The sequence below is a fragment of the Macaca mulatta genome, chromosome 15 (genome assembly GCF_049350105.2).
Source record: "Macaca mulatta isolate MMU2019108-1 chromosome 15, T2T-MMU8v2.0, whole genome shotgun sequence".
NCBI lineage: Eukaryota > Metazoa > Chordata > Mammalia > Primates > Cercopithecidae > Macaca > Macaca mulatta.
The window spans coordinates 3,604,042-3,630,900 of record NC_133420.1 but is presented as its reverse complement, the minus strand read 5'-3'; the positions used below and the strand labels follow the sequence as shown (position 1 = coordinate 3,630,900).

Here is a 26,859-nt window from a genome sequence, read left to right as displayed (position 1 = left end):
TCGGCCCCCAAGAACATTCTGGATCACAATTCAGAGTAGTGATTGCGATCAGGGCCACATGTGGCTGAATGTTTTTACAGGAGGACACCACAGCTGGACTGACGCCACAGCTGGATCTGGCTGGACTGAGAGCATTTCCCACTGTACATTCTTACAACACCATTTTATTTGCGCTTTATTAAACTTCTATGGCTTTTTTCTGCTTATCTACTTTATGGGAGTGTTTCTTGTTCTTATGACTGCGGTGATACTTCAAGCTACAACTATCAATGTGTAAATTAGTTTGGAAGTCGCCTTGTCATTAAACATTTCACAAGCAAGCAGTCAGAGGCACCTAACCCGGAGGCCTCTTTTCTTCTCTGAGCCAAACCTACCTTGGACTCAAAGAAAATGGCACATGGAGAGGGGCTGGATCTCCAGCGCCCATTCCTAGGGAGCCTCCTGGGGAGCAGATATGGAGGGAGAAGCCCTGGGTTATGGCACTGTCGTACTAAAGAAAAGTCTATTTGGGTAATGTAAGCACCAGACTTAAGAGATTAAGCAAACCATGAAAAGAAACTACTAACCACAGCTTCTCCAAAACAGAACTAAACTCCCTTTAGTTTGAATTGGAAAAGCAGAAGTGATGATCAGGATACAAAAAAAAAAAAAAAAAAAAAAAGAAATGACACAGTATCTGAACACAGGAGAATAATCAAGGGCCACTGTCTCTTCCTGTGTCAGTGGGAGCCTCGCATCTAAGCTGGATTTAGAAGGTTGCTACTTTGGACTGAAAGGTATCCCCAACTCTAGTTTGTAAGCAAGTGGAGCAGAATGCTTCAATTATTTCAAGGTTTAGCGGTAAAGCTCTTTAACTCTCACAACCATTTTAATTGGTGTGAATTTTAAAGTGACTCAATCTGTTGGCTGGAGTATCTAACGGCTTAACCACGGGGTCACGTTGGAAAATTTTTCCAATTGCTTTTGTTTTTCCTACTGAAGATGCATTTGAACGTTCTTGTAGTTTGCAGTTGGCTGGTTCTGATGTTTGGTCCTGAGGAAGCCCAAGTATCCGTAGAGGAAGAATCTGAAACCTCAAGCCACTCGAGTGCTGTCTGGGCAGATGGAGACCCCAACCCGAGGGCCACTGACGGGCTCAGCATGGGCGCAGGGCCGCCCGATGCAACAGGCCACGTATTTGCCGGTTACAAAACATCATAAGCACACACCCCCAGGTGTGCACACACGCTCTGTACACATCTGTCCCTATCAACACCAGCACACACCCCCAGGTGTGCACACACGCTCTGTACACGCTCACGTCTGTCCATGCCAACGACAGCATACACCCCGAGGTGTGCACACACGCTCTGTACACATCTGTCCCTGCCAATGCCAGCACACATCCCCAAGGTGTGCACACACATTCCATACGCGCTCACATCTGTCCCTGCCAACGCCGGCATACACCGCCAAGGTGTGCACACACGCTCTGTACACACTCACATCCCTCCCTGCCAATATGAGCACACATTCCCAGGGATGCACACAGGCTCTGCACATACTCATGTCTGTCCCTGCAGCCTGAGTCAAACGGTCACAGAGAGGCAGAGGAGGAGGAAGAAGGATGCGATGGGCACTAAGGTCCTGGGCCAGTTCCCCTCCCTACCTCGGGAGAGACCCCTCATGTGATCCTGCCATCACTCACCCTTCCGCCTCCATCCTCCATCCTCCCACAGGGATCAGGAGGATGCCCACTGCACAGAGCTGTGATGAGCATGAACAGAAGATGGCAGGAGCTCACGCCAAGGTGCTGAGCACGGGGCCTACGGAGTGCTTCTTTCTGCTGTGGCTGACATCATCAAACAGAGACTGACACAGCTTCTGCAGAGAATGCCACTTGCTAAGAAACTGAAACGTGTGACCTAGGAGCCTGTGAAGGTCTAAGAACAAACCAACAAACCAAACGGTTTTGTTTGTTTTTCAAACACCATAGCCTGTTTTTTCTTTTTTTTCATGCTCTACCTTGGGTATCATTTAGTTTAATTTCAAAGTAAGTCCAATAATTACACAAAATCACAGGACTGAGCATGGAGCATTGTTTCACTTCATGTCCTCCAGCCTTTAGGACACATTAAGGAAAGACATGATTCCAGGATTCCCATTAGAAAGGCTGCCCTGAGGCACCTGCTGGGGCAGCCAAATTGCAGCTGTTGATGCTGCCCCCAAGCTGCTTGGATGAAGCAGAAGATTCCGGAGGTCTCCTTTCTTCTGCCCCTTGTCCAGGAGAGAAGGTGGGGGGAGAAAGGTGAGAGAAGATAGGAAGAAGGAGGGGGGAAGGAGGGAGAGAGGAGGGGAGAGGGAGGGAGAGAGGAGGGGGGAGGGAGGGAGAGGGAGAGGGAGGGAGGAGGGGCATGTTCCATCCACCAAGGCAGCTACACTGCAGAGAGAATGGAGGGTGTGTTGCCTCTCAGGACAGCAAGTTCAAGCTGTTTATAATTGTTAGCATAAACAGTGACCAGCTGAGGACAGGGCTGTCATTGGAGTTGACGTTTTATTTTCATAGTTGATATTGGGGACCTGGACCTAAAGCAGCGTGCCTTGCCCTTTTGCCAGATGGGCCTATGCTTCTCTATACTTGAGTCTATTTGACTAAATACCCGATATTGACTAGGAATTATGACGTGTAGGATATCCCTTACCACAGTAACATCAAACTCATATTCTAAATGCAATTTATTCAGGGACTGGCTTCTAACTCTGGGTGGGAATGTTAAGCTCAGTCCAGTTCAATTCAGTAAGCATTTATCAAGAAACTCCTAGACCAAGAGCTCTGTTAGACACTGGGTATGGGGGGTGATGGGGATACGAAGATGTGGAATTAGAACTCGAGAAGCTCAAATGTTTCCATTTAATTCCCTAATGCAATTACTAAGCTTCAACCTGATGGCTGTAATGTCTAAATTCACTTTTTCTTTATTCCAGTTCTACATAACAAAGCACAAATAATCACAGAGGAATGATTCTGTGTTGGACTATTCAGTGGACAGAGAAGAGCATTCTGACCAGTGTGAGACACTGTCTCCGTTCCCAGGGAGCCCGTGAGGTGGCTGCACAGAGCACACGCGTGAAGATTCAGGAACACGAGCATCAGGTGATGGGAGGGGCACGGAGGCAGCACCAGAAAGATGCCTGCTGAGGGGCCGCTGCAGCCAGGCCGGCCGGGAAGGTCACGGGAGTGGGCGCAGGCATCTCCCTCCAGCCGCACTTGGTTTTCATGAGGACGCGTGCACGGAAGGGGATGACACCGAAATGCTGTGGCGCTGAGGGGAGGAAGGGAGGGACACAGGGCCGACGGCTGGCCCCCACCCCTTCCGTCCCTGCCCCTATGAACGCTGCCAAAATCAGCCCCAACGGGGAGAAATGAGGTGGGTGAAAGAGGTGGACAGACTTGGCTTCCATGGAATTCACAGATTCCAGTCATTAAAAATCCCTTCTGAGTTTTCACCTGGAAAACTTTGCCAATGTACTTAGGGACAAGAGGCGGAAGATGAAGCCAACACAATTGGGCTCAAACTGCCACCCTTCTCCTTCTCTCTTCATCCACCACCCTCCCTGGGCCCCTGAGTGTGAGAACCAGGAGCTGCACAGCCCAAGGGTGCAGCCCCTGACCAGAGGAGGGAGCCGCACGGCGGGGCCCCCAGCACGTGGATGGCAGGATCTGTGCTGTGTCAGTCCCAGGGCCCCAAGCAGAGAAGGCCTGGGGCTCCCAGCTGAAGTTTTGCTGTCTACTCTCTCACCAAAGTCGAGAAGGACTGAGTGGGACCAACGCTGCACCTGGCGGCTCCTCAGTGGCTGCCGATGTGGTCCTCACGCTGCAGGTGAGACCCTCTAGGGAAGCCCAGACAGTGGCGAGAATCACAGCCAGGAGTGCTCCAGTTGCCCCAAAACTCCAGCATAGCCTGAGGAAGGCAGGGCCCGCTCAGATCCCCGTGCAGGCTTGTGTGGCACACTGGTGAGGCACACAGCACCAGAACATGGCACTTTAAGTGGCTTTGTGGGGTGTAGGAACACAAAGTGTGGTCTGGAGTGGCTCAGAAGTCACTCCCACCAGCCTGTGGGACCCGGACGGCCCCTTTGGACGTGGCTGGAGTCCCTCCAGGGCGGGCTCCAAAGTCCCAAGGATGAGGTGAGCGTCGGTCTTGCTCTGAGGAAGGCCCCTGACAAGCATCCTGAACATGCAGGTACACAGCTGGCTGACTCATCTGAAGGGACCTGCTGAGCTACGAGCTAGGGACAGCTAGAGAAAACTGCGTGAACCTTTGTGACTACTCACAGGTAGGTAGCTACTGCCTGAGACACAAAGGTAAAGAATTAACCTGAAACTGCATCTTATAAAACTTATTTTTAAATGATGGCGCTTAATTGAAAAGACTCCCAAAGAATACTGCATTAGAAAGTGACAGAGTGAAACCGTGAGGCTGACCACAGGAGTCCCTGGAAATTTCACCAAATGTTGTGTCAAAACTGGGAAACAGAAGAACTGCACCTGATGAAACATTCCATTAATCACTCGAGTCCTCCCCACATACGAAGCTATGTAAAAAGTGTTCCCAGAAGGTAAAGTGAGCAGGAGGGCTGTGAACACACAAAGAGAGAGCCACTTCGTCCACGGACCACAACAAAAGAAACGCTAATGAGTGCCGACGACACGCTGGAGTCCAGGGCTCTGGGCGCAGCTGGGACGGGGACACTCAGGGTCCCACTGTCCAGATGGGAAACCAGGGTGGAAACACCAGGGAGCCTGTCCCAGGGTGCAGAGCTAGTGAACAGTGGTTCATACTGCGACAATCCCAGCTGCCAGGCTCTGGGGCTCCTCGGGACAGAATCCTGTTGACTTCACTCTGGGGTGCGAGAGGCGGCAGCATCCCCCAAAGGCACCTGGAGAAGTGGTGTTACCCTCCATCCCCTGTCCCCGGCGTTACCCTCCATGCCCCTGTCCCCGGCCTTACCCTCCGTCCCCCTGTCCCTGGTGTTACCCTACTTCCTCTGTCCCCAGTGTTGCTCACCATCCTCCTCACCTCCAGGCCCCTCTCCCTGTCCTCCCTCGTTTTCCTGTTCAGCCAGAGCACATCACATGTCTCTTCCCTTTTCAAGAGGCTCAGCTGCACCCAGAGGCATTCCAGCCTATTCGGGATGGGGCACACACCCTGGGGAAATGCCAGCACAGGGCCGGAAGGGCCTGAGACCCTCTCACTGTCGCCCAGGAAGGATGGAACAGCCCACGGTCATGCTCATTGTCAGGCAGGATGAAAACTTCTGTGTCCGAAATGTTCTTTTCACTGGAACTGTTCGGACCATTCATGAACGAATCAGTTAAATACCAGCAAGTGCCACTCCCACTTATTCTCTGGCTAGTTTTCCACCCACCAGCAACCACACTCCTAGGAATTATCCCTAACGCAGAATCAGCGCCTTGTGCCTTTAGGAAAACCTCTTTCTCTCCAGCTTTGTCCTCCTTCCACAAAAGGTGCCTCTGACTGCCTCACTCGCTGTACCAGGATTTCACTCGGCTATGGAGGAAAATCTGCGTGGGGCTCAGAGGTGGGTGGTCCCTGCATGGGCAGCAGGTCTGTGACATCCTCCGAGGAGCCTGGCCCAGACCTGCCTCACACGCCAGGACTCTGCCTTCTGGCCCTCGGGCCCCCGAAGCTGCTTTCCCTCCAGGTGTCATGCCCCGGGCAAGAAGGTCGGACAAGGGCCCAGGGCTGCTGTGGGTCAGGAAAGCCTCCTGACACCTCCCACTCCAGGACCCCCCATCAGCATCCCAGCATCTGGACCTGTGTCACCAGCCGCTCCGCCGTACAAGAGAATTGGATTTTCAGCTGGGTGTGCTGCTTCCCTAAACAAAGTAGGGTGTTGTTACTCAGGAAAAAGGAAAAAATTGGCATCTTCTTGGCAACCCCGCGACATCCAGCCACCGGTTCTCACCATCCCAGAGATGTCCATCCAGGGCAGATAGTGTCTTCAACCAAGCGCCACTGACCCAGAAGTGCAGTAATTAGTACACTTTCACCAGAATCACCCACTCCTTCACCTTTACACCCAAGAAAAACATGTTTGCCAGGCAAATTAGATGTCCAGGAGGTGTAAGGAAACCCCAAGCCTGCTTTAAGCCTCAGACTTTTGAGACCGTTGAGGGCTGTGCGCACAAGAGCAAGGCTGCACCCGAAAGCTCTGCTCCTGCCAGACGTCATGGACAGACCACACGGCTCAGCCACATGGACCCTTCCAGGACTTCACGAGAGGGACTTCCGTGGTACATGCAATGATGTGCACTTCGTTCAGCCTCGAACAGACCACGCCCTCGTTACAGGGTCGGTGGTCCACCTCCTGCCATCAGCCCCCCACCTCACCGAGGGTCTGTGTCTGCATCTGAAAGAACTTTGCTGTTTTACCTGGGTACCAAAATGCGGCATCGCGATGTTTAAAGGTCTTTAAATATCAACACTCCGGGTGCAGTCCTTGTCACTTTAATGCGGTCACTCGATGCAGGCCTCACTCACAACTCTGAGGTAGCTCATACCTTCCCTACCTAACCAAGGAAGAAACGAAGGCATGGAAGGTGCAGCTCCTAAGGAGCAGATTAGGATTCAAACCAGTGAACTTCGTCACATGCTGACCTACCTCTCAGGCTGAGATAACGTTGAAAATTAACCAGGTAGAACAGCGTTCCATAAATCAGCTGGAAATGGTCCTTGTGGATGGGCCTGTGGTTACTCCCTGAAGAACAAGACCATTAGCCCAAAAATCCACCTGTGTCACACTCAAATGTTTACATATACAACTATTTTTAAAATAACCCAATCAAGCATGTTCACAGCCATTTAGAGCCATATAGATTGTCTGCTTCGCTGACAATCAACCCAAGACCTCTGTCGGCAAAGGCCACGGTGCCGGGTCCAGAGAAGGCGGGACAGAGACACAAGCAGACACAAGCAGGAACCTTTCCATCCCTGGGAGCCTCGCTCTGATCGGTCCGTGAGGACACGGTACAGACCGTGGGGCACAGGCAGACGGCAGGCCAGGAGAAGGGGCTGCATTGCCGGGAGGCAGTGCTTTGAGCTCTAATGGATGGAACACTGCTAACCAGTGAAGGTGGAGAGAGGGCACACGTCTGAGAGCATGTAGAGGCAGCAAAGCACAGCCAGCCTCGGGGAACCAGAAGCCACAGGGACATCAGGTTGGGTGCTGCTGTCTGCCGGCCACTGGCTGGGGGACTGTACTGGGCCTGGAGGGACATCCCTGACACTCCCCACCAGATGCCAGGGGCACCCCCAGCCCCAGGTGAGAACCACGGATCCCATGGTGAATGAGGCCAGCCTGTGGGAAGTGGGGCTGGGACAGCTCTGTACAGCTTAATAGGAAAGTTGGGTTCTATTTTGTGGGGTTTTGGTCACGCCGATGGCTAGTCATGGCTGTCCGTCAGGAAGTGATTTGAGGATAGACTAGAGAAGGGGCTGCCAAGACCAGCGGAGCATTCGCTGTCTGGGTCCAAGGAAAAGGAAATAAAGGCTGGCGATGTGACAGTGGGGGGGAGCACAGAGCAAAGAAACTGGTGGAAACACAGGGCTGGCCCCGCACAGGGCTTTGAGCAGCTACCCGGGGGTCGTCCTATTAATTCTCCCCATGGCCCCAAGAGGCGGCTGTGAGGATCCATCTCCTGAGGACAGAACTGCTCCAGAGCCACACAGCGAGGATCCACAGAACCAAGATCCGGGCCAGCTCCAAAGCGGGTGAACTTGACCCCTCAGCCATGGTCCTAAGACAGGGATCGGAGCCCCCTGGACACACAGACACAGGAACTGCAGGAAGGGGAAACGGATGCCCCGGACCAGTGGCGGGACCCAGGGTTTCAGCCCTCCAGGGCCACTGGGACCAGCCACTGCACAGGTGGACACATGATGCTTTAACTCGCGCTGGGGGAAGGAGCCCTCACCCTCAGGGTGGAGACCGCAGCTCGATCGGGCCGGCCTCCCTGCTGGACACAGCCTGAGCCACACAGGATGCTGAGGTGCCCCAACGTTGGGGTGCTCAGAGCCACTCAGCTGAGATCGTGGTGCTTTCTGTAACCACCCTCGTTTCTTCACGGTATAGATCTGGACTCCATCCTTTGCAATGTGTGAGGTTCTAGGAAGAGGCTGGCCAGCTGGGGAAGTGTCCTGGGCTCTGTCCCAGTGATGACGAACTTGGCTCCCCACAAGGGCGGCCTGTTCACCACAGTGACCCCCGGGGACCACGCCTGCACCCACCTTGCTGAAGATAATTCACTTCTCATCCGTGAAAGAATAAAGCTAGACTAACTCAATTTCACACTCACTTCCAACTTTAACAACTTGTGTTAGGAAATCAAAGACAAGGACTCTGACCACGTCACAAACCCAGGAAGCAAAATCCGAGACTAACGGAATGATGCCACCTTCGCAGTTCCGAGCTTTACTAGTTGTTTTTCTTTTCTGGTCTGTTTTTCTCTTTTGGTTTAAATAATTAAAGACCCTCGTTGACAAGAAAAAAAATTCTCTATGAAACTAAAAAAAGTGGTTCTAATTAAACATTTAAACATTCTTCCATATGCTTTATAAACAGTTGAAATTACAGCTCTACTTAGTGTTAAGTACTTTAACCAAATGAAAGGTTAATTATACAGACTGGCAATTATAAAAAATAAGGCTACATATTCGTGGCATCATGAATAATTAATAAGAACCGTTTGATTTCATTCAGACCAGGGATTCTGTGCTAATAGGCTCTTAGCTGTCTTGAAATAATGGTGAAATTTTAAAATTACTTTTGTACTTAAACACGTCCCCGAAGTGAAGCACAGCGGTTAACATCCATCATGGTGCCCAGCAGAGCGACCCGCCCTACTATGGCCGACACCCTGATTCCCGAGGGCTGCATCCCGGGGCTGTACTCGTGCAGAGAACGTTCAGGAAACAGACCAGGTGGCAGGAGGGGGTCTTGTCCTCAAGGAACCTCATGAGTCTTGCTAGGGGGACAAACAGCGAGAGAATGAAACCGGCAGCCACGGAATCTGGACAGCGATGCCCAGGCCCCGCCATGCATAACCCCTGGCTGGCACCTCCCTGAGACCCGTCTGGCACAGGCAGCGGCAGGGTCCGGCCCTTGGAGCGCAGGGATGGCAGAGCAGGGCCATCAAAGCGGGTGGCATGCCGACAGCGGCTTCTCCGCAAGAGCTCCTGGCTCTCAGGGAGCTGAGGGCTCCTCAATGGGAAATTCTGGCTGAGCTCCAGGGGAAAGCGGGTGGGAGGCCTGTCTCCTCTGCCCCCATCTCCTCTGCCCCAACCCTGGAAGAGGGTCAGATATCAATGCTAACTCTTGTGCTGACTCAATTAAATCAAACAATTCAGAAAACAAACTTGCTTTAAGTATTAATTTCCTAAAAAGAACTAACATGAATTCAAATAATTCACATAATTAAAATGATTTTAATTGTTAATTTAATTAAAACATCTCCGTTTTCACAGCATCATGTACCTTGGTACTTTCTCCTTATTGCATTTCCCATCTTCCAGGGCAGGTTTCCTTCCACCCAGGGCAGCAGCGACTCTGGTGTCTCGGGTATTCCCAGGCTTCCGTCAGCCCCTGGGGGGCTTACAGTTCTGCAGCGGTCTCCATCCTCATTAATCTGCATAAGAACATCCGTCCGCAGGGATGTCCTGTGGCCCCGTGGCCACATCTGACGTGCAGCTAAACGCTGGGCGTGTCGCCTGGTGACAGCAGATGACACAACGGTGGGCAAGGTAGCACCTCTGGGCGCCGACACTCTCGATGAGTTTTTTACAAGACCATTCTTTAATGGGTGAACCCTGACAGGAAACACTAAAGATTGTTTTTAACTATTTTTATATCGAGACAAATCTTTGTCAAACGTTCACTCAATGCTAAATGTCACTTCTCCAGCCAACCCCTTTAAGAATACCTAAAACTTAAGACTGGAATGACGCTTTCAAACACATACTCTACTCATGCATTCCCGGGAGCAGAGAGCAGCTTAATGTTTTCACGCTACACAGGCATGAAGTTTGGCGAAGGCATTTTCATATTTTTACCTGAGTATTTTAATAAAATCAAAAGATCATTTTCACTCTAATACTCTACTTAGAATCTAATTTTCCATTAAATAAACAGTCAATGTTCAGTAACCCACATGCTGATAAACTTTTGAAAACTTTAGAAAGTATTAAGTATAATCAAAGATTACTTTTAATTTTCGAGCTGGTAAGAGCCTGTGTCAGGGAACAGAGTTGAGATTGAAGAGATAAAAGCACGATGATTTTCTTAAAGAAAAGCGAAATTCGTAAAAGAGACCAGGTGATTATATAAAAAAACACAGAATCCGTTTTCAGAAATGGCAAACATTGACCACAGAACACCAGTGTTGCCCGTGATGAGAGAAACAGTTAAAAGGAAGAATTCACGGTGGCCCAGCATAGATCAGGTGTGGGAGGACAGAGACGTGATGAAATGATCCTCCTTCTAACTTCCCAGAAAGGCACAAATGGCCAGCACTGTAACTGAAGACCACGCAGGCACCAGTGTGAACTCAGACTCCATGGCCAGCACCGTAACTGGAGACCACATGGGCAATGGTGTGAACTCAGACCCCACGGCCCGCACCGTAACTGGAGACCACACGGGCACCAGCGTGAACTTAGACCCGACGGCACGTGCCTGGGCTGCTCCAGCCACCACCAGAACCTGTTCTGCAGCTGAACTGGAAGCTGATTCTGGAAGGAACTGAGGAGCATGAGGACGAGATCCTTCTACCTCAACAGGGATCAATTTTTTAATGATTTCTTTCTTTTAGAAAACTGTTAATAAAATACTTTGTTCTAAAATGACCAGGATTTCAGCAGCCTCTACATTCCTTCATGTCAATCAAAGCTTAGGCACGTGGGTTACTTCACTGTTCATGACACCCTTTTGAAATAAAACCCGGGGCCGCCTGTGTACCCAAGAGCCTGGGCACCGAACATTCAGACAAAACGTCCAGGGCGAGAATGTTCACGTCCCAGCGGTGCGGTAGAGTGGATGGGGGGAGTTCGAGCCACAGGTGGCCACGCCTCCCCTGCCTCCGGCCAGTGCCCACTGCTCACGCACTCCTTCCTCGGCCCATCCTGAGCCACGGGGCCCTCGCGTAACCAAGGCCACTGCGGTACCTCCAGGAACACACTGGTTACAGGTGGACTGCTCTCTACGCAACGTACAAAGATTGTTTTTAAAACTGCTCGTCTCTGGAACTTATCCCAGTAACAGGCTAGATTAAGAAAACTGACTAAAAACAGTAGGAAGAAAAACTCACTCTACCCGTTGAGGCAAGAGAAATGCACACAGCCTCTGAAATAACTGCAGAGGAGTTTTCCTGGGTTAGGTACGCGGTGGGGTGACCCTACCCCATAGTGGGGCGATGGCACATGGTGGGAACCAAGGAACATCTCCGAGTAAATGTAGAAAAATGCACTCAACTCCCAAACAGAGAGAGAAACTGCTTTTTCCCTTAAAAGCTTCTCTCTTTTATTCTCAGAAAGACTCTCTTTGGTGTCTTGACTGCTGAAGGGACAAGCCTGTCATCCCCAGAAAGCAGCCCTGGACAGTCTCCAGATCCTATGGCCCTCAGGCCCACCTTGCCTACTGATGATCCCACATTACGAAACCTAATAATCAGAAAAAGCCTCCCAGTCCGCAGCTCACAAGTGACATTTTATTCAGGGAAATGCTAATAAAAACCTGGGGCTCTGTGTAAACGCTGTCCCCTAGGTACTGAGGCTCCACACAGATGGCACACAGGGAGACAGGCCTCACCCTTTCCTGGTGCCCCATGTCTCTCCTCACATTTTATTAGCTGAGTTTTGTGGCGGTTTGTTACTTTTAACCTGACTGTCCAAGGCAGCTGCACTAAACTAATTGTCCAGGGCAGATCCACTCATAATGACCATCAGCTCAGAGTTGGAAGTAGCACTGGAGAATGAGGTGGTATCAGGGCACTATGCTTCCCTGCCCTCTTTTCCAGGGATGCCAAGTAAGTTTCTGCCATGGCTGATGATGTCAGCACTACACTAACATTAGTTCAACGGCAGGCCACCAATTAATACTTAATGAACAATGCCTTTAAGAGCAAAACCCCATCTCTGCCAAAAATACAAAAAATTAGCTGGACGTGGTGGTGAGCGCCTATAATCTCAGCTACTGGGGGACTGAGGCAGGAGAATTGTTTGAACCCAGGAGGCAGAGTTTGCAGTGAGCCGAGATTGCACCATTGCACTCCAGCCTGGGCAACAAGAGTGAGACTCCATCTCAAAAAAAAAAAAAAAAAAGAAAGAAAAGAAAGAAAGAAAGAAAGAAACGATTCTCATGACCCTGTCAACATCTTCAGTTTTTCCCAAGGATAGTGTAAAATTATCACACACAACGTAAACCCAATTAGATCAACGTTCTCTCCTCACCAATCCATACCTAAATCCATATTTCAAAATGGTCCCCAATTTTTCACAATTTAAGAAGACTGAGAGGAATAACCATGAACAAGCAAGGTTTACACCGACGTCAGTCTTCCCAACTCTCGCTCAGGAGCTCACCCCAAACTCCTCCTGTGGAATCAGCCCGGATAACAGTTCCTGGTGGCCGCACAAGAACAGAGGGTCCCACGAACCCACGACAGACCCCACCATTCAGCCCCAGGCAGAGGAGGGAGGTGGACGGTCACGAAAGACAGAAAAGCAGGGAACTGTGATTCTTCTGAGTTAATGCAGGTGATTGGGCCAAAAAACAAGGCACATCCACCTGTGAATGGGGTGAGCTCCCAGCTGGCTGTGCAGAGGCTGTAGATATGAAGGAACTCACTTCCCTGCACACTGAAGTGCATGAGCATCTCCACATCGACCGCACCTGGGCTCTGCTCGCCCCTCACAAACTAAGATGACAGTGGCTGCTTCTGGACAGAATGTCAAGGACAGATGGACAGACATCCTGGACAGACACTGTACAGAGACCAGGGGCTGGGAAGAGGGAAGCGGCACAGCCTTGGGGCCAGCAGGGGCGAGGCCAGGAAGCCTCGGTGAAGGCCTGCATCTCCTCATCCAACAGAAGCAGGAGGGGCCACCCAGTGAGGGCTGCAGCTGCGGTGAAGTGGCCAGTGGGACATAGCAGGAGGCCGTGGCCAGCCTTACCCCCAGCCCAGGAGGAGGGGCCCAGCTGCGGGCACTGCCCCGGGAGCCAGAATCCTGAGCCCCCAGTGAAGGTGGGAAATTGCCCCTGGGCACTGGGTGCTCAGGCTGGAGGTGGTGAGACCTCGAGGCCCTGCAGTCGGGGAGGTGAGGGCAGAGATGGCCAAACTGCAGCTCAGTGAAGGGCTTTGTCAGGAAAGGCCCTCAGAGGCTGCCTCACCAGCCAGGGGGAGGCTACTTCCAGCCCAGAGGCTCAACAGGGCCCTCGGTGGTGATGCCTAACCTTGTCCTCTGACAGAGGACCATCGAGACAGAGTCACTCAAACCTCTGCCAAGCTCTGCACCCAAATGAAGCTGTTACCACAGACGCTGAGGCAGGTGGTGCTCATCTCAACTCTGTACAAGTGGTTTATTTAGCCAGTTCTCCAAATTCTTAATGACAAACCACACTAAACGTGTGTTTTCAGTATCACCTATGCTCATAGCTATGTGTAAAATAACTATCACAAGGAAAACTAGGTGGTGAACCCAGGAGGAGGAAATCCCCACGACGAGTCGAGAGAACACCAACGGACCGTTGGCTCTTCCCGGCTGAACCCAAGAGCTCTCGGCTGGGCTCACTTCCGTTCTAATTTCCAGATTTATTTTTACTTTCCCACATTTTCATTATGAAAATGTTCAAACATATTTAAAAAGTGGAAGAACAGTACAACGAGTGGTCAAGTTTTCTCCACGTGGAGCTCCAACAACTGCTAACATTTCATTAGATTTGCTTTCTCACTCTCTCTGTAGATCAGACAGAGAGACAGATTTGTTTCTTCTCTGGAGCCACTTGAAGGTGAGAGGCTCCTGCTGCCTCACCGAGTCCTCAGGCACACGTTCCCTAGGAATAAAGGCCCCTCTGCAGCCGCAGTACCATCATCGGCAGACAAGAATGATTTCAGAGCATCGTTGTCCAGGTTATGTTCAGGTAGCACAATCGTTCCGAAAACGTCTTTTCTATCCGGGCCACACACTGTGCTGAGTGACTCTCCTTCCCCGTCTTAGTCAGGGACAGCCTCGCACCCCTTTTATCTGTGATCTTCACTTTTCGAGAAGATCATTGCATTGTCCTGCAGAATATCCCCTACCCCAGAGGCATCTGTTTCTAGGGCCATCATGAAATTCCCTACTATGCACCTCCATTCCCTGTAAACAGGAAGTTTCAGTCTCGAGGCGCGATCACCTTCTGTCAAATGCTTCTCGGCAGCTTCCGGGTGAGGCTGCTGCTTCACGAGGGGCGCGAGCTCCTACTCCTGGTCACTGACGACACGGCCGCGACCAGCACCACACCCCGAATCAGAAACGTCTGGAGGGGCCGCGGGCAGCCGAGACACCAGGAGGTGTGAACGGCACAGGCGTGGGGCAAGAACAAGGTCAAATCATAACGGAACGTCTGATTCCAGACACTTCCACCTGGGTAAGATGGTGACATCTCCCTAGCAAGTATCTGAAGCCAGAAAGCATGACAGAAAATTCACGACCTGCCTTCGTTCACCCAGGCTGCTCTAACAACACACCACAGGCTGGGCAGGGGCTGGCAAATGACACAAGTTCATTTCTCACAGCTCTCAGTCTCAGTCTCAGGCTGGGAAGTCCATAGTCAAGGCCTGACAGGTTTGCCTGGTGAGGGCTTCCTGGTTCATAGACGGCGCTTCTCACTGGGTCTGCACACCATGGAAGGAGCGAGGGAGCTCTCTGTAGTCCCTTTTTTGAGGGCACAAATCCCATTTATGAGACCCTCAAGACCTCCTCACCGCCCAAAGCTCCCCCTCCTAGCACTCTCTCCTCGCGGGTGAGGATTCCAACTTGTGAATCTTGGGGAGACACAAACATTACAAAAGCCCATCATTTAATTTTTTTTTAAGGCATTTTTGCTTCTGCAAAGTCTCAAGATAAAATCAAAAGAAAGAGGTCTGAGTCAATCCACACAGTTCTCCCAAAAAGGGAAGTGATCAATTGCCACCACTTTTTATCCGAGACCTGCTGGGTGCCCCGGTCTGCATGACTGATTCTAAAACGCCATCCTCTCCTCTGCCATTCAGAGGTCAGAGTCAGTCCAGAGCTTAACACCAAGGCAGAGCTGACTGAATGACACCAGCTAATCCAGTAAGACAAGCCAAGACTCCTGCCCAAGGCCTAATCCTTCCCCCAGGGAAACATGGAAGGGCCAGACACCTGGCAGCCCTTCCTTCCTGCTCTAAAGCCCCAGAGACACAGCGCCGGCCAGGTGTGTGCCTGGGGCAATGCACAGTAACGTCAGCTGGGCACCGAGTCTGAGAACATGTTATCAAGTAAAAATGAAAACAAGACTGCTGAGAAAAGTTCATGCTTAATCACCTCTGGGCTAAATTCTAAATACAATGTTATTTCAGAGCTAGGTGGAAGTAATTCCTTAAAAATAGATATGAACAGTGACTAGCAACCAGGGTGATAAGTACTCAATATGTGTTTGATGAATAGATGAATTTTTAAAATTTATGAAAAGAGCACGCTCTATTTAGGAGAATTCTATTTAATTGGATGTCCTAACTAGACAGTGGTTCCTTCGTGCTGACAGCAGAGTTTGTTTCAGTTAACTCAAAAAATGGTAAGTCACTCTAACAGAAAACCAAAAGGCTTTACAGAGAGTCAAATTATGGTGCCAATTCAACCGTGCATGGCAATTTCACCTTAATATTTAAATTCTCGAAGCACCATACTCAGAAAACGAGACATAACATACATAAATGCATCGACTAAAGCACCATCATCTAGAATTTGACAAAGTTTGACTGTGAGTTTCAAGAAAAGGGCTGATGAGGCCAAGAAGTTCCTTCCCCTCTCCCCTTACCTCCCATTTTGGTGACCAACTTAATGCAGAGAAATTCCTGTTTCAGGTTTGCACACATTGGAACAATCCTGGTATCTATTCCCCCAAGACACCAACAGGCTGAAGTCTGCAGGGTGTACATATTGAAAAATCACAGGAGCACTAGAGTGGCGGAAAGAGGTGCCCGTGAAGACGTCATCCTTTCTAAGACAGGGTCTGATTCCGCCTCCGGGCCCTTTTGCAAAAAGCCATTGGTACAAATTCATAGCCACCAGGAGGAAACACGCAAAAGACCCCACTGCCCTCCTGGCTTCCCAGAAGGCCTCAGAAGGATGAGACATGGAGCCTGCGTGCAATCCTGGACCCTCCTCCCTGCATTCAGTTTGACATGTGTCACTTGTTTGACTGACGGAGGTCCCACAATGGGCACAAGGAGACCCGTCAGGTCAAGAGGGTGCTGCCCGGCTCATGGTCCACACATGCGGACCTGTCAGGTCAGGATGCCCGGCTCATGGCCCACACGTGGGGATGCGTCAGGTCGGGAGGGTGCTGCCCGGCTCACGGTCCACACATGGGCATGCGTCAGGTCAGGAGGGTGCTGCGCAGCTCTCAGTATCAGCCACATATGCACATTCTCCACTGAAGCCACTGCATGAAACCACTGCATGAAGCCACGCTGGAAGCACTTTCTGGCAGGTTTAGGAGGCTCGTGTCCAAGGTCATTAAACACATGGCAAGCTCGCCTTGGAGGCATTTTACTTTGCTTATGACAATGAAGCATTCTCATTGCACTGAATAGAGCACGCTTTCTTGTTCAGTGCCTCGTTGAAATAGGCATTTTGTACCTGTCTTACAGATTACATCAAGGCCCTAATACATTTAGACCCTTGTCTCAGGTACACACAAAGCAGCGGCATCTCTAGAACATGTTTTGGACCACGGGAGGAAACCAAATCGCAGCATTATCCATTGATGTTGCTTAAAGTGTATTTCCAAATGTGTCTCCCGAGCCCGGCCTGTGTTCACGGCTTCCGCTGACCACACGCCATCTGCTGGGCACTCTGTGCACTTTCTCTCACACCCGCCACGCCTGTGGTCCTGTGCCTATCCCGCCACACGTCCCCACGTGGCTAAATCTCCCACACTCACCACGCCTGTGGGCCTGTGCCTATCCCTCCAGGCGTCCGCACCTACCACGTGGCTAACGCACACTTCCTACAGGCGGCAAGTGCCTGAACATCCCCACGGCTGGAGGGGCTTTGGGTAGGTTCTACAGAACCCACAGACAGGCATGGCCACCCCGCCCACGGCCACCAGAGGCTTTGCTTTGTCTCTAGAGGTGCCCTTCGATGAGGCGACATGGCAGATGACCCAGTGTTAGGTAATTAAGACTCAGGAAATCACGGCCGTCTTACCTTTAGAACTCACCTCTCTCCCCAGCACTATATCGCGAAGGGTGGGTCGCCAGAGTTGGGGAAGAGATGCCCAAGGCTCCCTCCTGCCCTGACAAGCTGGGACACTGCTCCCCTCTGTTGGTTTCTCACCGCACCTCAATAAACTGAGCTCACAGCAAGAGGCAGGCATGGGCTGAGTAGAAACACACAGCAGACCCCGGGTGGACAGGACGGAGGACGAGGGTGCTCGCGGAGACGAGGGTGTGCCCCAGGAAGAAGGTGCACGTGGGGTAGAGGGTGCGCGCGGGGAAGAGGGTGCACAGGCCCCGAGAACCTGGTGGCAGCAAGGCTGGTCAAGGCTGAACTCCAACAGAGGCAGCAGCAAAGGTGTTGGGAAGTCACAGAGAAAGCACCACCCAGAGGGGCTGCATGAACCAGCAGCGACCCCAACCCAACGTGCTCATCGGACTGGGCACACGCACATGCTGTGGACACGTGTGAATATGTTCCACTTAACGTGATGTTACATAATAATCAACAATGTTAACCCCACGACTTCATTACATGGCATCTGGCACATTGAGACTTTTTATTCTGTCTCTCTTCCTATACAAAGAAGTGGAAAATAGGTCCAAGATCATTCACAACAAATTATTGCTAATTGAAAAAAAAAAAAAAATTCCTACCCTCACCTTGGAGGATCTCAAGGCAACACCTCGTTCTTTGAGGTCATGGTTGGGACCCTCTCCGGACCCCTAGATGGGTCTGAAACTGCAAGGAATCCCCAAATGGGCAGTTTTGGGGCCAGCACAGATGCCAGCCACACATCCAGGCAGGTCTTGGCAGGTTGCTCCGTGACTTCGGCTGGGTCACTAACCTTTTCTTGCACTCAGAACCTGCCAGGAACCAGGGCACTGGCCCGCACGTCTCTGCTCCCAAGGCTACATCCCCTATGTTCCGCTGCACTCTGGGTTCCATGCCTTAGATCCCAGGCACCTTAAAGTTGACGTTTCCCCACCAGCTCTCATGAAGTTGATACTCAGATAACGTCCTTCCTCTCCCACCTGGTCAGTACCCGGGGAGAAAGGAACCCGGGTCTCAGTTTGATTTTCTGCCAGTCCATCGAAAAAACAGCTGGCCAGCAGCACTGGTGCACAGCACTGCCAGGTTACCCGTGACGAAAACAAAGCAAAACGAGATATACTCAAGTCAGCTGCGGCAAGTGCTTCTACATCCCTGCTCCAACAAGGAAAGACAGGAGGCCAGGAGTGTGGCTCACGCCTCTTGTCCTTCCTTGTTGGGTCAGGGGTACAGAAGCATTTTGGGAGACTGAGGCAGGACAAATGCTTGAATTTGAGACCACCCTGGGCAACATAGCAAGACTCGTCTCTACAAAAAAAAAAAAAAATAGCCAGGTATGGTATCGTGCCTGTAGTCCCAGATACTCAGGGGGCTGAGGTGAGACGATCACCTGAGTCCAGGAGGCAGAGGTTGCAGGGAGCCAAGATTGCACCACTGCACTCCAGCCTGGGCATCAGGGTGAGACCCTGTATCAAAATAAAGAAAAACCAAAAAACAAAAAAAAGATAAGAAATACAGGAGACCACTAATAATTCCAAATAGTGCCTGCTAATTTGAAATCTTTTCCAGATATGGTGAAGGAAATCATTTTTCTTCCTACGCCCATTCTAAGGAAACGTTTCTATTTTTCTGCTATACAATTTGGTAACCTGCCATTTCAGATCCTGGCCTCTTTAAGCAGGACTTGCTGGAGTGCCAACAAAGCAGCGCTCTGAAACCTCAGCATCCTCAGCATCACCCTGGAGGGCAGGTGAAGGATGCTGGGCCTCCACCTCCAAAAGTCACACTGGGGTGGGGCAGATCTGGGGTGAGGCAGGGTTTGCATTTCTAGTCTAGGGCCACACCACCCTAAACACGCCCATCTCATCTAACGCATACCAGAGGGAGAAGCCACGTAGGGCAAGTCACAGAGCAAGCGTCCAGGCACCAGGTCACCAGTTTTCTATTTAAATGCAAACCCGTCAAACAGCTTAAGTCAAACAGGTTCACCCTCCTAACACACTGGCCAACACAGCTAGTGATAAATATCACTGCTGTTAGACCTTCTGCTCACTGATGACCAGAGCAATGGCCTGAAACATCAAAGCTGAAGGGTGTGTGCCACGGTCAGGGCTCTGAACACCCCCATCCCAGGCCATCTCACACGGGTGCCTTCACTGGCACCGGGGTCTCACAGACCAGCTCCACGCTCACACTTACTGGGACGCAACCACCCTTTCAGCCCTTCATGCATCTGTACCCTATAGCAGTGTTCAAGGGAGGCTAATTTAAGTAAGAAATGTAATACGGACATCTGTGAACTCTTCCTCCATATCCACTGAGTGGCCGTCCAGAAACAGAAATATTAAAAAGAAAAAGAAGATTTAAGAGTCAAACACAGGGCCGGGTGCAGTGGCCCATGCCTGTAATCTCAGCACTTTGGGAGGCCAAGGCGGGTGGATCACATGGGGCCAACAGTTTAAGACCAGCCGACCAACATGGCAAAATCCTGTCTCTACTAAAAATACAAAAATCAGCCAGGCATGGTGGCACATGCCTGTAATCCCAGCTACTAGGGGGGCTGAGGCAAGAGAATTGTTCGAACTGAAAGGCAGAGGTTGCAGTGAGTGGAGGTTGCAGTGAGCCTAGATCATGACACTGCACTTCAATCTGGATGACAGAGCAAGACTCCATCTCAAAAAAACAAAAACAGGCCAGGCACGGTGGCTCACGCCTGCAATCCCAGCACTTCAGGAGGCCAAGGCGGGTGGATCACAATGTCAGGAGATCGAGACCATCCTGGTTAACACTGTGAAACCTCGTCTCTACTAAAAATACAAAAAATTTAGCAGGGTGTGGTGTGGGCACCTGTAGTCCCAGCTACTCGGGAGGCTGAGGCAGGAGAATGGTGTGAACACGGGAGGTGGAGCTTTCAGTGAGCCTGGATCGCGCCACTGCACTCCAGCCTGAGTGACAGAGAGAGACTCCATCTCAAAAAAAATAACAACAACAACAACAACAACAACAACAACAACACAGAAACTCGTGGAACAAGCCCTTGCCCCACTCCATGTCAGCTGTGCTGTGCCACCCAGGAGCATGCCAAGCTCAAAGAGTCATCCACCTGCCTTGCGTAAACGATGTCACTACTCGAATCACAGAGACTCAGATTCCCTAGCCCTCGCCATGTGCATGTCACTCACAAGCAGGCATGAGGACCCCCGCAATTCACAGGGAATCCCTCTGGCCATCTGATGACCATCCATTCATAAATAAAAAGCATTAATTCCAGCGGGGTTGCAGAGGTGTACACATCAATACTTGTTACTGTTCACAAATGTTCCACTTGAGGATGGAGTGACTTTACAGAATTGGGAAGAACTTCACAGACATACGAGGGGTGCATTTAAGGAAAAAGTGTAAGGAAAAGGTGAGAAAATGGAATACGCTAACCTCTGTCTTTTCATCACCTTCTAAATCTTATGATTCCAGTTCTGTTCATTCTGCAGTGAAAAATAACAAGTGATTCACATTCAGACACAAGGTGGCTTAGGAAACTGTGGCTGTTTTACAAAGATGAAACAATTTAGAAGATCAGGGTTCCTGAACGTACTTACTTAAAGAGAGAAGAGACTGGGAGTTACACATCAACTTACCAAGGCTGTCCCGAAGTCCAGGAGCCCCTTAGGAGAACAGAGAATGTGCAGCCTCCACAGACCAATGCAGGTGGCTGGGCCCAAGAGTGGGGACGGGGAGGCTGCAGGAGGCTTGCAGAGGGAGCTGTACCGCCAGCCACTCGCAGAAATTCCTAATTAAACCCTGACGGCAACTCTGTTTAGTGAATTGTCTCCTGGTCACTAAGAAGAGTGAAGCTGTTGAAAGCCTGCAGCCAACCCTCTGGATAACAGTTGAGATGTATTTTAGAGAAGGAAATGATCCTGTCACAATCCCAGTCCTGCCCACAGCTGCAAGCACGTCCTGGGAGTGCGGCTTCTTGCTCTGTCAGCACTAGAGCCCACCGTGGAGCCACACGGGTTCTGCCCGACGTTCCCACTTGAGGGAGTCTGGGCAGGTGCAGCTGAAACACCCAGGGGGCAACCCCCACCCTCACTTCTCAAAAGTACATGCAGAGGCAGACAGAATGAAACACGGCCCCCAAACCTCAGATGTACAGTTCAGCAACACGGCCCACCATAGAGCCACATGGGCTTTGCCCGACGCCCCCAATTCACAGAGTCTGGGCAGGTCCAGCTGAAACAGCACCTGGGGGGCAACCTCCAACCCCACTTCTCAAAAGTACATGCAGAGGCAGACAGAATAAAACACGACCCTCGAGCCCCAGACATAAAGTTTGGCACGGGCATCTGTGAAACAAGAACAAAAGTCGCATGGGAAAGTGAGCACAAAAATGAAAAAAATAACAGAATTACATACAGTGAAGATGGATGAGATGGGGAGGATTGCGAGGAAGTTGAGAAAGGGACCGAGGACCTGAAGGGGCACATAAGGGCTGGACATTCCCGACAAGGTAACAAACACACCTCTGGATGAGGTGGGACATCATCTTCATTATGGAAATAAAGGGGAAAAGCCTGAAAACATCAGTTTCCTACCAAGAAGCAAAAATCAAACTGGCTTCAGACTTCTCCTCTACAACACTGGGTTCCAAAAGATGAGGATGTGGCATCCGTGGGGTCTTGAGGGAGAGCTGGCACAAACGTCCCAGAGCTGCCGTCTCCAGAAGCAGCTGAAACAGCCTCAGATCCAGCAAACTCTTGTCTTGAAAAATCTATCAGAGTACACCCCCTTATCAAAGGGATGCGTGGCTGCAGGGGTTGTGGTGTAAGGCAATTTAGAAATCTTACTCCGTGCAGACCCTAAACTTGGGAGGCTGCTGGTCACACCCTGGGAGGACCTCAGCCAGCGGGAAGCCCTGTGCCTCCTCTCTGCTCCATCTCTAATGCCAAGAAACATTTTATGCATAAAATTACGTTATTTCCAATTTGTTAAATTGTATCTATTAAGTCCATAAAGAGACCAAGAAAATGTATAAAAACATTGATGACTTCACGGTGGTATTATAATTAAGTTTTAAACAAAACATGTTGTCTAAATTTTCCAGACTGAAAAAATACTCCTTTTAGCAAGAAAGGTGCTTTTAAAGTCACCATAAACAATTATATATCCATCCTACGAACGTGGCCTTAAAATAAAAAGTGAAGAGCAAAAACAGCAGAAGGAAGTGCATGAATATGTTGATAACGTTTATCTCTGAATGGGGGGGGGGCTGTTTTGACTTCCATTTCCTTATGTTTGAAGTGTCACCTCTGTAATGTAATAATAGAGCAAACACCATAGTTGAGGAAACACTGCTGCCCACTAGGACATAAACCAAGTCTCCTCCAAAATGCTGCGACCCCAACCTCTGATTTTATCTTTTAAATCAGCTAGGTTTTCTCCCCTAAAAAGAAGCATATTGTATCATTACTCTTTAAAGTTAGGTGACTTAACAGGCATACAGACTAAAACACCTTCTGGAAAGGTGATGTGTCAAGTTTAACTAAGATTTGTTTTGTTCTGAAAAGAGCAGGGGCACGTTCCCAGGTGAGGGGACTCCAGGAAACACTGGCTGTGTCCGATGGGCCCTCACCTGGAGAAACAAGCGCTCGACGCCTCCACTCTCCACCCGGACTCAGCAGGAAAGGGGTGCAGAGCTGAAGACAGACTCGTCTATAGAAACCCCAAGGGCTGTTTCCGGGAGCTACTCACTGTCCCGTGCCGCTGCACCCTGCTCCCCTGTGCAGGTACCGGAGCTGCTGTCCAGGCTTCCCCAGGCTCTCCACGCCTCCTTCCACCCCACGTCAACCTGCACCACCCAACTCCCCACCGTCTCTTACTGACCACCGGCCTCAACTCCCGCATAGCCTGGAAACTGCAAAGCTGCCTGGCAGCAAGAGGGGACGGGCAGCGAACGCACCAGCCAGGTGGCACCTGCTCCCACCAGACTGCAGGGTCACAGCGCCTGCCTCATGGAGCCGTTGTTATGCACAACTACACTGGGAAATCAATGCAGCTTTAGCTTTCCTTTGGTGCTAAATTAACTTTATAACACTTGGTTATAACATACATTAATTTTTACAGCAATTACTAAAATAACAACTCATAATGCATTCATTTACCATATTCAGAAAAGCAACTGAAAAACCAAACACACAGTAGAATTTTATAGGACTGTAGTAGTTTTTGTTAGGTTGTCAAATTATTTTAAGCTCAAAATTAAAGTAATTAAATCTGTGACTCTCAACTGGGGGAGGTGGGCACACACAGAGAGGGGAACTTAAAATACTTTTTTTCTTCCAAACCTCACACAGACCCACTCGGCTGGTCATTTCCGTTGCTGGAATTATGTCCTGTTCCTTAGGTTAAAAACAACTGCCTTTATGCCTATTAAAAATAATGTTTCTTCCTTTCCTGAGTGATTGTGAAATGAGCCATGGTGGCAAGGTAGGCACGAACAGAGGGAAACTGAGTCCATGTCCACATTTGATGGTGGGCAAGAACAGAAGGAAATTGGGCCCACACCCACATTTGATGGTGGGTGAGAACAGAAGGTAACTAGGTCCACATCTATATTTGATGGTGGGCAAGAACAGAGGGAAACTGAATCCGTGCCCACATTTGATGGTGGGCAAGAACAGAGGGAAAGTGTGTCCAAGTCCACATTTGATGGTTAGCAAGAACAGGGGGAAGCTGGGTCCACGTCCACATTTGATGGTGGGAGAGAACGGGGGAAACAGGGTCCACATCCACGTTTGATGATGGGCGAGAACACGGGGAAACTGGGTCAACGTCCACATTTGATGATGGGCGAGACCAGGGGGAAACTGAGTCCACGTCCACATTTGATGGTGGGAGAGAACAGGGGAAAACTCGGTCCACGTCCACATTTGATGGTGGCTTTTAATGCACTGCAGCCTGTGTCCCCTTGACCTTCACGAATTTTCAGGTAATAAGAAAGCAATTTTTCTTACTGGAAAGGAGAAAACTAAGTGGCTGCAAAGTAATATAATTTCCTTAAAGCAAAACAACAGAGAACCAACTTTGACTTTTTCCACATTACCCAGTAATTCTAAGACTAAGGGTTTTGTCATGTTACAGCAAATGCCGTTCATTAGGGGGAAAATGGAAGTCAGAACAGTGTGTGCTATTCAAATTCTCAATGAATAATTAACTCAAATGCGTTCAGAGTGCTACAAAATGAAATTAATTTGTTTTTAGTTTAACCCCAAATCCCCAATCCCTTGCCAAATGATCCGCTATGTATCCTACATAAAGACAGGGTCTTTCTGGCAGAAAACCATTAAAAGTTTTTATTTGCAGTAAGAGAAGCATGCCTTCTTATCAAACAGGTGCATGGCCCCCTTGCGGGGGGGTCACCCATCACCTGCATCCCCGTGTGTCACGGTGTTGCCGCACACCATTAACGCATCAAAATGGAAAAGGAAATGTAAGCAGTGTTTGCTGTCCAAAGTTCACGTCAACAACTCCTTATTATGAAGGCACTTCTGAGCCTTTCCTCCTGCATCTGGGAGCTGCCAGCAACCCAGTTCCAGGAGAGAAAATAGCTCGACACCTCCTGCAGCCCATGGAGTCCTCTTGTTGGGACAAGGTCCCCCCAGGAGAGAGGAGCCCCCAGCAGGGTCAACACTGGAGGTCCTGGGGGTGGGTGGTGCTGGGGAGGCCATGCGGGGAGGGCTGTTCCCTGTTCCCTTCCCCTCAGGAGACAGCTGGCCCAAGGTGACACAGGACCGGATGGGATTTCAGGGTCAGGGACCACGGAGCCCGGGGCTGTGGACCACACCAGCCCACGGCCACTGTATGCCCCAGACCAACACGAGAAGAGTGCAGACCAACAACATCTTCGTCTACGGTAGGTGTCACGGTTATCGTTCCTAAGAGAGTCCACGGCCACTTCTACCAGGTGCCCTCCATTCTTCCCCTGCCCCAGCTGGTCCCCCTGTGACAGCCGTGTCTCTGAGAACGGGGTGTGGAGCCAGGGGGAAAACACAAAATAAACCACCTGCTACTAGAAACAGCCTCGCTGTCCTCAGGGAGCCGGTCCCGGGGCCAGCCTCGCTGTCCTCAAGGAGTCGATCCCGGGGCCAGCCTCGCTGGACTCAGGGAGTCGGTTCCAGGACCCCATGGACACCAAATCCAGGCACATTCAAGCCCCACAGGTGGACCTGCCGAACCTGCGTGTACAAAGAGTCGGCCCTCCGACACGCGTTTCACATGGCAGGAACGCTGTATTTTCTGCGTGTACAAAGAATCAGCCCGCCAACATGCGTTTCACGTGGCAGAACACTGTATTTTCTCCCTGAGTTTGGTTGAAAAAATCCACCTATAAGTTGACCCGCAAAGCTCAAGCTTGTGTTGGACAAGAGTCAACTGTATGCAATTGACACTGATTCCTACCAACAATATCCAAATCTTATCATGACCAGCTCGATAAAGAGAATGAGCAAAATTTAAAAACTAAAGCAGAGTGTTTTCCTGCGAGTTGGCGCACTGCGTAAGCCCTGTGGGAAAGACAACACTGGCTGCTGACCAAACTCCATCGGCCTCTTCCTCCGTCCTGAGGGCATCTTCCTCCATCCTGACAGCAGCCTGGGCTTACCTCAGTCCCAGGGCGGGGGAGGAGGACGCACTGTGCACCCTCCCAGCTCTCCTCCGCCCCTTCCCTCAGGCTGGCCCAAGAGCAGCCTGGACAGTCAGGTGCTCAGGACACCGAGCTGCCCCTCCTCGGCCCACAGCCTCAGGCCACCTGTCTCATCTGTGACTGAGAAACAGCTGCAGCTGGAGGCGGGAGGCGGGACATGCTGGGATCTACCCATGGCCAGGCCGAGCTGCTCTGATCACTCAAGCTTCACTTTCATCACTTGCTCTACCAAATAAACAAGAATAAAGTACGCCACGTCCTCCTTTGCACACACTCCCAAGCCTCCCATCCCACTTCCCAGCGCTGACCCCATAAGAACACTTTCTGCGCCTTTCCAGGTATTTTCTATCCTCCTCAAGCACAGAGCCACATTCAGAGTGAATTTTTTCTTTTTTTTAACAGAAATGGCACCAGGGCAGATAATGTTTTTTTGTACCATTTCTTTAGTTTCTTGGGCATTTTCCGCACCAGGACAGATGGGCTCTGCTCTCCTTCCTCCCCACCGAAAGCTGCCTCATAGCAGCCACACACAGAGCCGTAAGCCCTCGAAAGACTGTGGGTGTCTCGGGGTGCCCCACGTCCCCAAAGACCAAGGGGTCACAGATCCAC

At 50.6% G+C, this 26,859-nt stretch overlaps 1 long non-coding RNA gene across 1 annotated transcript in view; it reads right to left on the bottom strand.

Moving 5' to 3' along the window:
* Positions 1-26,859, bottom strand: part of LOC144334920 (uncharacterized) — a 170,152-nt gene that overhangs the window by 108,567 nt on the left and 34,726 nt on the right. The window lies entirely within an intron of this gene.